Here is a 10,878-nt window from a genome sequence, read left to right as displayed (position 1 = left end):
ATGTGAAACAAAAATCTCCAATATGGCGGTATATGCTTTTTCTCCAAACTCTTCCACTCAGTGTCGTATCCCATTCTAGTCACAAACTCACTCAACTTAGCCCTGTCACCTTTCTCATACACATAGTCTTGCTTGTCTTTGATCTTTAATGCATGCCTGATGTCGTCTTCTGTGATCTTCAAAGTCTTTCCCGCCACCTTTTTGTTGATTGAAAGAGCGTCATCAGCGGGTGTTGCAAAAGCCTAGAATTCTGTAACCCATTTAGTGTAAATGGCAAGGTTAGCAGTGATGGCATACTCAAGGGGTGACGGCTTTAGCCCCTTAATCATGGATGTGAACACCTTGTCTTTCTTGTCCTTTGGTTCCTCGAGAGCACAAAATAAGTTATGAGCCTGAAATTAAACCTTAAGATCATGAGAATCATCATTTATAAATTAAACATGCACAAGATATATTATATACAAAGCTTAAGTATGTACAAAGATTTAAATATGTATTAAGCACTTAATTTAATTAATTACTTATAGTTAATTAATAATATACAAATTTGTTGTAATAAGTTAAAAAGTTGATTTAAGTCCATTAATAAGTTAATAAGTCCATTATATACAAAGGTTGTATGTCCATACTAGTCCAACAGTCTAATAGTCCATATTCATCAAAACAGTCAAGTAGTATTTTGAGTTCAGAATTCTGAAAAATTTGCTAAGTTTAGAAATTTCGCATGAAAATTTTCGCATGGGCACTTATTTCGTTTCGCATGGCTTAAGCGAAGAGAAACAGAAAATTCATTCGCTTCGCATGGGGTTGCGAAGCGAACAAGAGATTAGTCGCTTCGCATGGATGTGCGAAGCGAAATAGATTCCTATTCGCTCCGCATGAGCTATGCGAAGCGATCTAGGAATATATTTTGCTTTGCATGGTGATGCGAAGCGAAACACAAATATATTTCTCTTCGCATGGCGATGCGAAGCGAAAACCCTTTCCATGTGAAAAATTTCACTTAGCCCCTTTTCGATCCTTTTTTGCTTTCCATATGGTCGCCTAGCCCTAGTTGAAGATCTGGAAAGTTTGAAGCAAAAGCCCTTTGGTTTACTTGGTCAATCGGACACCAATAAGAATGAACAAACCCTAGTTCTACAATCTGTACTAAATCAAACAAAACCTAAGATCTAACGATGATTTTCATGATCCCAAAGCCTAACGACAGTTGTGTAACAAGATCAATTTAACAAACATGAAGATCTACCAACCAGATCTAACCGACGATTCAAATGACCCGTCGCTCAGATCTGAAAGAAACCCAGAAAACAAGAAGATGAACAATTGTGATGTTTGTGATGTTATACCGAAGGATCTGGTTCATATTGTGATCAAAGTGTGATTACAAGGCTTGATTTGTTGTGGATCTTGAAGAAAAGGTAGAGTTTGAGATGAAAAGGTAAAGAGAGAAAGTGAGAGTGTTTTTGGTAAAGTAAAATGTGAATAGTGAAAGATATTTTGAGTGGCCCTTATATATAGGGTTAGCCTATCTCGCAATAAGGTCAAAACATCACGAGTATTCACCGAAAATACTCTCTCAGTCCTCGGTCTTTAAAAATATTTGCACATTTAAACCCGAAAAATATTTACCCACCGAATCCAAACAGTTGTTTATTTTTCTAAATTTTCTTTTGTCGGTCCATAACTGTTAACGTTTGCAAGAACGATCTCTTTGACAAAGTAAACTAAAAATAGATAAAAATAAGTTACAACTAAATTAAAATAAAATAAAATAAAAGTAAAAATAAAGATAAAATAAAAATAGAGTTAAAATAAAATAAAATAAAATTAAATTAAAATTAAAAATAAAACATAAATATTAAAATACCAAGGTAAATAATATTTTAGAAAAATAAAAACAAAGCAAAATAAAATAAAATAAGATAAAAACAAAAATGAAACATATGTAGAAATAAAGTTAATATTGAATTAATTTACATTAGTCGTTTCATTTATCAATTTACAAAGAACGATCGCGACATGGAATCGTATTGATTTGCAAAGCCCTAGATCGCGTTTCCGTTTTGATATTATTGTGGCACAAGTTCATCATCGATTATAGATATTGTCTACCTGTTTAACTTGACAAGTGTTTTGATGTTAACGTGATACATTTGAGGTTCAATTTGGCACGGAACTTATGTGGTCCCCACTTAATCAGACATGTTATTGATTCCATCATATCTTGGGCCTAGTTTGTGTTGACATATCACCTTAACTTGACTTAAACCTTTCTTAGTTGATCACTGTATTATTATTAACACACATGACACTTTGTACTTTGTACACTTGACTCGATCTAGAAAGATTAAAATAAAGCAGAAGTTCAGGCCATAACAATCAGGTCGGATAATACCATATTATCGCGTAGAGAAAGTCCAAGGCTTGAACAAAAGAAAGAAAATAAAACAAAGCAGAAGAGTCAGGGACTTAACAATCAGTTCTTGTATGACTACAAACGTAGAAAGTCCAAGGCTTGAGTCGAAATAAATGAAGAAATAAAGCAGAAGTTAAAATTCCTAGAACTGACACTTTTTCTGACTCTTTTGTTTTTCTTTTTCTTGTTGTTCTTGACGCTTTTCTGACTCGTTTTCTTTTCTTTTCATGACGCTTTTCTTGACTCAATAAAAATTAAAATTGACACATATTTTCATAAGACAACTGTGATCAGGTAAAGAGAGGCTTGGGTATGACATGTGTAATTACATTTGAACCTTCATGAATATGACTTTAACAGAATCATGTAACCGCATCATAAGTGTGTAGCCACTAGTACCGGCGAGAATTTAGGTTTATATCACCCAACACTTACTTGTTTGTCAAACCTATCTACACATCTATGAGTGACCTTGTAGCCTTTTGATCTACTCTTTTCATGCGCTTGGATCATTGCATACCAATGTACAATCACTTTCCAAAAGGTCGGATCAAATTCTTGATAAAAATTTTAAATATCTGACTCCCTTTAAGAAGGAGCTCCTCCTAAACGGGATAATTCTTTTTGACTTTTCTTAAGTTTTTCTTAAATAGGAGTAAAGATGAAATTAATATTATACATAAAAATAAAATCTTTTCTTAAGTCAAGTGACTCGATTTTGGTTTTTCTTAAAGTAAATTGAAAATATTTTTGGCGAGTTGACATTACTCATTTTCTCCCTCTAAAATTGTGACATATTTTTAAAAATATTTACAAATTTCAAAAGATAAAATTTACTCAAAAGAAATCATGCCCAAAGATTCGACGAGAAATAAAAATCGGGCACGACTGAGAGATTTGGTAAAGAGATCAGCAAAGTTAAATCAGTATGGACCCTTTTTATATTGACAAGCTTACGATCAAAACAATCATGAATAAAGTGTATTCGGATGTCGATGTACTTTGTCATTGAGTGCTGGACCGGGTTTTTAACAATCGCAACGGCAGCCTCATTATCACATTTGATCGTGGTATCATAGAAATTCAAACCGTAATCCAGCACCTGATGCTAGATCTAATTGACTTAGGAGCAACAACTGGATGCGGCGATGTACTCAGCTTCCGCGGTGGAGGTGGACACAGTGACTTGTTTCTTGCACTGCCATGAGATCAACCTATCTCCCAGAAATTGACATCCTCCCGATGTTGACTTTCGGTCTAAATTACATACCCATAATCACTGTCAGTGTAAGCATGAAGTTCGAAAGAGGACTCTTTTGGATACCAGAGTCCCAAACGAGGCCGTTCCTTCAAGTATCTAAAGATACGTTTGACAGCTGTCATGTGAGATTCTCTTGGATCTGACTGATATCTGGCACACTAACAAACAGGGAACACGATGTCCTGTCTGCTTGCAATGAGATACATCAGTGAGCCAATCATGGACCTGTACAAGTGTTGGTCGACTGGCTTTCCTGATGGATCAGGAGCGAGAACTGGTCTTGTAGCGATTGGAGTCATGAAAGCAGTTGAGTCCTTGAATCCGAATTTCTGAACAATGTCATGAATGTACTTCTCTTGATAAATCAAAGTCCCGTCCTTCTTTTGTTCAAATTGTAGGCCCAGGAAGAAAGTCATCTCCCCCAAAGAACTCATCTCAAATCGCTTATGCATAACCTCTGAAAACTCCTTGCACAGATTCTCATTCGTGGGCCCGAAGATAATGCCATCAACATACACTTGGACTAGAATCAGATCTCCCCTAACCTTCTTAACAAAGAGTGTTTGTAACACCCCGTAACCGCAGCGGAAACGTACACGGGATGCAACAGACACATCTGATATCAACAGCATTGCTTATAAAGAAAATACCACTACATTAATTTATAACATATTACATTGTTGCGAGTTTCATTACTGTCTAGGTGTTACACACATATTTTACCGATAAGACATTAATAAATTCATTACAAAACATAGAGCAGCAAGCTTCCAACAGGTAGCACAGATAGTTAAGCACATATCAATTATTCCAACTTGGGCATACCTAGAAAACATGTAAAGAAAACGGGTCAACTACGAATAGTTGGTGAGTTTCACTAATTTAAATAAACACTGACAAATCATTTTAATAATCATTTATTAACAATATAATCATGCTGGGAACTATGTTACCCCAGAACATTTCCATTAACTTCCTGGGAACTATGTTACCCCAGAACAATAATAACCCCTGGGAACTATGTTACCCCAGAACAATAAATACCCCTGGGAACTATGTTACCCCAGAACATTTCCATTAACTTCCTGGGAACTATGTTACCCCAGAACAATAATAACCCCTGGGAACTATGTTACCCCAGAACAATAAATACCCCTGGGAACTATGTTACCCCAGAACAATAACAACCCTTGGGAACTATGTTACCCCAGAACAATAATAACCCCTGGGAACTATGTTACCCCAGAACAATAATAACATGATAAACATTTTATATATTCTGTGCATCAGACCATATATATATATAAATGTACAAGTATTTCGATACGATCGGTATGTACTTAAATACTTTAAATAAGACATGTTTTCCGCCCCGGGAAAATATAATTAAAACAATTCATTAAAAGGGGCTCGTGAAAAACTCACCTTTTTGTGAGTCGGTGAGTAATATAAGGAACGGCTACGTGCCTGGATCTGTAATATAATATCTAGTCGTTACTATATAATTCCCATAACTTAAATACGTATCAATCGGTACATCTGGGAACATTGTTAACCCAGTACTGTACTCGATTCGGGGACAATGTTAACCCCGTGACACTTCTAAGGATTCAGATTGTGACATTGCTTAGAGTTTGACAGTCAATTTAGTTAAGGTGATGAAATTATAGCTCGGTTTGACACCCCGTTTGGCCGCGGGGCCCGTTTCCGGTATTTCGGTGCCGGAAACGGTAAAATCGGGTAAAATTACCCAAATCATCCGAATTATTTTCGGATGATTTATTTTTACTTAATTTACTTAGATTTATGAAAATAGTCCATTTTTAAAGTTTTCGTGTACCAGTCAGCTCGCTTATGCGAACTTTGCCGGTTTACACGTTTTAAGCTTTAAAAACTTGTTTTTATGTTCTTTTTAGCACAAATAATTACCCGATTAGTCTCGAGTCTTGAAATTTTGCACAAAACTTATTTTGACAGAAAGAAAATTTTACAAAATTTTTCCAGATTTATTTTCTTATATTTACATTTATTTATCTATTTTTAAATCTTATTAAAACACTAAATATGTCAAAAATACCAAAACACTTTAGAAAAATCCCAAATTTTTCTGGGATGATCTCTGTCATCCTCATAACTTCCTGGAATTTTTCCAGATTTATTTCCCTATATTTACATTTATTTATCTATTTTTAAATCTTATTAAAACACTAAATATGTCAAAAATACCAAAACACTTTAGAAAAATCCCAAATTTTTCTGGGATGATCTCTGTCATCCTCATAACTTCCTGGAATTTTTCCAGATTTATTTCCCTATATTTACATTTATTTATCTATTTTTAAATCTTATTAAAACACTAAATATGTCAAAAATACCAAAACACTTTAGAAAAATCCCAAATTTTTCTGGGATGATCTCTGTCATCCTCATAATTCCCTGGAATTTTTCCAGAATTTAAAACTCATTTTTCAAGCCATTTTCACCCAAAACCGAGCTAGAAGGCCCTAGAACTCGTTTCACCGAAAAGCCTACTTAGACTTTTCCAACTGAGCTCAAATTTTGTGGGTGACTTTTATATGTTATAAAAAGCTTATCTTAAATTTTCCAGAATTTTTCATCAAGTTTAGCTATTTTTCACTATTTTTGGCCAAAACCGAGCATTAAATTCACCAAATATTCATCTTTTATCCAAAAATTACCAAAAATTCACAGATCTCATATTTTCATGTGTAGATCATCTCTGTGAAATTTCGTGACCCGACTCTAAGCACACGAAAATCTGTCCAAATTTCATAAACACACGAAAACCGAACTATCTTGTGTTTTCTAGCTTTAGATCGCAAGGATCTCGGTTTCTAGCCTTTGCTAGCCGCTAGATACAACACTTACAAGCACCATAACACTATACCAAGCAAACTATACCAACAATCAAACCATTTCTTTCAAAGTGTCGGTTTTTAAGTAAAAACAAAGGTTTTAACCGTAAAAATCCGTTCTCGACTCTTTTTACTCATTTCTTGGACCAAGATCCCTTGTATAACTTGTATACATCTCTTGGTCATGCAAGAGTCGGTTGCATCTCGGATTTTCACCCGTTTTTCAATTGGAACCTTTTGTTCTCAAGAATTATGAAATTAAAACAAGATTCAAGCCTCAAATTATGTATATACCTTGAAGATCTTGGTTAAAAATGATGATCTTGGTTGTATACTTGAAAGATATGAAAGGATTTTGGGAGAGTTTTTGATGGAAAAAGAAAAAATGAAATGTGTGTGTGCATAAACAAGGCCGATCGGCCTACATTATGTGTGGGGTGGGGCCCACACATCCATTCTAGGCCACACATTCAGATTTTCGTAATCTGGATAATGTTTTTGATAATCTGGTTCAGTTCGTTTCTCGTTTAAACTCGTAATTCGGCTTGAAACGAAATTAAAATGGTCGTTTTTCGGGTTAAAGTAAAATTTACATAAAACTGATTTAAAAACTTTAAAAACTTAACTCATGACATTAAAACATCATATTATTAATAATTACGCATCTTTTTCGGCTTGATTGATCGTCTCTTGCTTGGTTTGGTGTTAAAGGTTTCGTTTAGCGTACCGACGTACCATTAAATCGAAATCCTTTTTCTGTGCTATAATTTACTTATCCCGAAGCATTAATACTTCGTAAATATCACTAAACATTATATACTTCGTCTATAATGTAATTCCCGATTCGTTCGGGTTTCAATAATCGTTCATTGGTTAATTGTAATTCCAATATGATTCACTATATAATTGGGTATGATTCATACTGTGAACCATATATATTCGTATAAACGTGCTATAACTCATATAATCAATATTAAATAACACGTAAATAGTATATTCCGGCTAGGGTATACCTGAATTTGCCGGAATCGTTACAGTGTTTGATCAACAATTCCTCTTTTGTACCCATTCTTCACTAGATGGTCAGCCAGTGTGGCATACCAAGCATGAGGTGCTGGGTGAAGACCATAGAGTGCCTTGTCAAGAAGATAGACATGATCAGGGTGATCTGGATCTTCAATACCTGGTGGTTGGCTGACGTAGATTTCTTCTTTTACTTTTCCGTACAAGAAAGCTGTCTTTACATCCATTTGATATACTTTGAAGTTCATGTACGAGGCGTAGTCCAGAAAGATACGAATTGCCTATAATCTGGCCACAAGTGCATAAACTTCATCGTAATCAAGTCCCTCACGTTGCCAAAAGCCTTGTACAACAAACCGGGCTTTGTTTCTGATGATAACCCCCTTGTTGTCCTTTTTATTTCGAAACACCCACTTCGTTCCAATCGGTTTCTTATTTTCTGGTTTCTTCACTAGCCTCCAAACATACAGCTTCTTGAACTGTAACAGCTCTTCTTGCATGGCTTCAACCCAAGAATTCTCCTTCAATGCGACTCGGTAGTCTTTGGGTTCAACCTGTGAAATAAAACAAGCAAAAATACATATGTTAATGTTACCAGCAGTACTGCATGTTTGAATGCCAGCGGATGGATCTCCAATGATAGTCTCAATCGGATGTCGTCAGTGGATTGGTAACTGAGTAATTTGCTCGACATGCTTGACTGGTGTTGCTTCAAGATCAATGGATAAGCTCTCTATGGGATGAAAAACAGTAGACACATTGACAGGAACATTTGGTCGAGGTTCACTCGCACCTTCTTGTTGATCAACCAAGTGTTCTTGAGCAATGGGACCCTCCCATAGGTTGTCATAGAACGGTACAACGATGGCTGGAACTGAAGTTGAGTCGGTGTTGCCAGAAGCTTTATTCTAAGATTATTCAACCTGATCAACCTCGGTGTTAGTTTCCTCAGCTACACCTTGATTTTCTTCTTCTGAGGGAGGTGTGGGAACAGATTCCACCACACTTAGTTCAGCTGAAGGATTTTCAACAGGTTCGATCTGGACATTTTCCACATTGTCAGCTGACATGTATGAATCGGTATCTGAATCTATGATGTCTTCGACAATGGGCATTTCAGTCTTGGATTAAAAAAGTGTGAGGCGAACAAAAGCGATGAAGTTCCTAGCCGAGGCGAAAAGCGGAAAAGCGAACGCTTTTTGAAGATGAGGCGACCATGATTTTAAAAAAGTATTTAATTATTTATAATATACAACCCACATTATAATATATATTAAACATTTAAAACATCACCACATATATATCTCTAAATACCAAAAGTAACATAGAACAAGTTTTGGAGTACCACGTTACTCGCTAAAATATCTCAAGTGGCATAAAGACAAGTTATTGAGTACTAAAGCACTCGTAAGTGTTTCCAAAATATCACTATCCAAAAGTGTTTCAATTTTCAAAAGTTTATAGAAAAATCAAAAGGCTAAAATTAGAAGCTTTCTTGACTATCATCACCATCAACGTCAATTACATATATCTCGTCCTCTTCCATGCCATCGTCACGCACACCGATGTACTCTTCTTCAATATCTTCATCGCTTTCATCAATCAATTGTACTCTAGGAGTAGGGGCCGTGGAACTAGAGGAAGCAACATTTTTTCCTTTTGATCTAGTGGAATAAGTCGGTTCCACACCGGTAGCTTCTTCATTAACACACTCATTACTTTCGTCATTCATGCAATTTGTATCATTTCTTTCCTCATTTTCTTCATCCATACAAGCCATCACCCACTCATTACTTTCATCAATATCATTTAAAATTATGGGGTCTATGGTGTCCGTCCTTTGATATCGTCGATTTAATGCACGATTAGAGGAAACATACACCATGTCATGTAATCGGCTTTGTCCCAATCGGTTCCTACTCTTTGTATGAAGCTGTGAAGAAAATAAAATTTTATCAAACAGCGGAGTAATGTGTATATATATATATATACATTAGAATGCATATTTAATTGATCACTTACTCGTTGGAAGACACTCCAATTTCTCTCACAACCGGTAGAACTACATGCCAAACTAAGTACCCGAATAGAAAACTTTTGTAACTCTGGAGTATCACCGCCGAAAGAACTCCACCAATCAGCTATAAACAAAAGAAAAACAGTGTAACTTTTAATGGACATGCCACGTCAAACTAAGTACCCACATTTTACAGTAACCAACATGCCATTTTGACTTGTAGGTTTTTGATCTTTTTAATGAAAAGAAAAATGGTGTAACTTATTAAAATTAATCTGTATTTTACATTAGTAGCCAAGATGATGTCATATTGATGATAATGATGGTGGCGATCATTGCAGACATTTAGTGATACAAATACTGAATTAGTATAAAAAAAATTGTTGTATTGATATGACGCAAAATATATTGAGTTTTTCTTTGTTTACCTGGAGATCTAGTCTTTTTTTGTCTTATAGCCATAGCATGACCAAAAAGACCCGTAGCATGTTTATATGCATCCAACTGGTGGCTGACTAGGTCTTGAGTTTTCACATCGGGAATCAATCTAGAGATGCAATCCATAACGCCTCCCGAAATCTCTCTCGAATTTGCTTTGTCTTCATCCTCATAATAGTATTCAGGATTCAAATAATACCCGGCAACATGTAAAGGTCGACGAAGTTGGCATTCCCACCTTTTGTTAATAATCTCAAATGCTTTAGCATAGTCCACTTCGCTCTAGAAACTTGCTTTAATGGTATTCTTAGCCCTTTTAATAGCCTCATATATATAACCCATGGCTGGCTTTTTATCTCCGTCAACAAGTCTTAGGACCTTAACAAGAGGTCCAGTTAACTTGATAGCATATACCATATTTCTCCAAAAATTTTCGCTCATAAAAGTAGAATTACTTTCTTCCCACCAGCTTCTTTTGCCCACTTGCTTGCTGTGAATTCAGAAGATACGATCATCTTACGCAAGTTATTCTTTTGCTTATGCATTTGAGAAATGGTGATGAATGATGTTGCAAAAAGAGTCACTGCGGGTCGATGCAAATTGCGTTGATTTGTGTATTTTCTCATCATGTTCACAAGACCAATGTGATTATATATATGCATTCACGAACATTGCCGATTTCAGCATCCCCTTAATCTTGGGAATCTTTCCAATGTCCTCTAACATTAGATCAACACAGTGTGCTGGGTGTCCAATATAAATGAGGTCTTCTTGATTGCAAGATTTTCCCTAAGAAGACAAAATATAGAAAATTAAAATAATACAAATATAACATAATAGTCGA

General features: G+C 35.5%; 1 pseudogene; it reads right to left on the bottom strand.

Moving 5' to 3' along the window:
• Positions 1 to 9,062: 9,062 nt before the first annotated feature.
• On the bottom strand, positions 9,063 to 10,663 carry LOC143585042 (uncharacterized; annotated as a pseudogene).
• Positions 10,664 to 10,878: the final 215 nt, after the last annotated feature.

This window comes from Bidens hawaiensis, unplaced genomic scaffold, assembly GCF_021521415.1.
Source record: "Bidens hawaiensis isolate Kalapana, Puna unplaced genomic scaffold, B.hawaiensis_p1.1 tig00033542_1, whole genome shotgun sequence".
Lineage (NCBI taxonomy): Eukaryota > Viridiplantae > Streptophyta > Magnoliopsida > Asterales > Asteraceae > Bidens > Bidens hawaiensis.
Note: the sequence above shows the minus strand (reverse complement) of the source record. Positions and strands in the feature narration are given on the sequence as shown.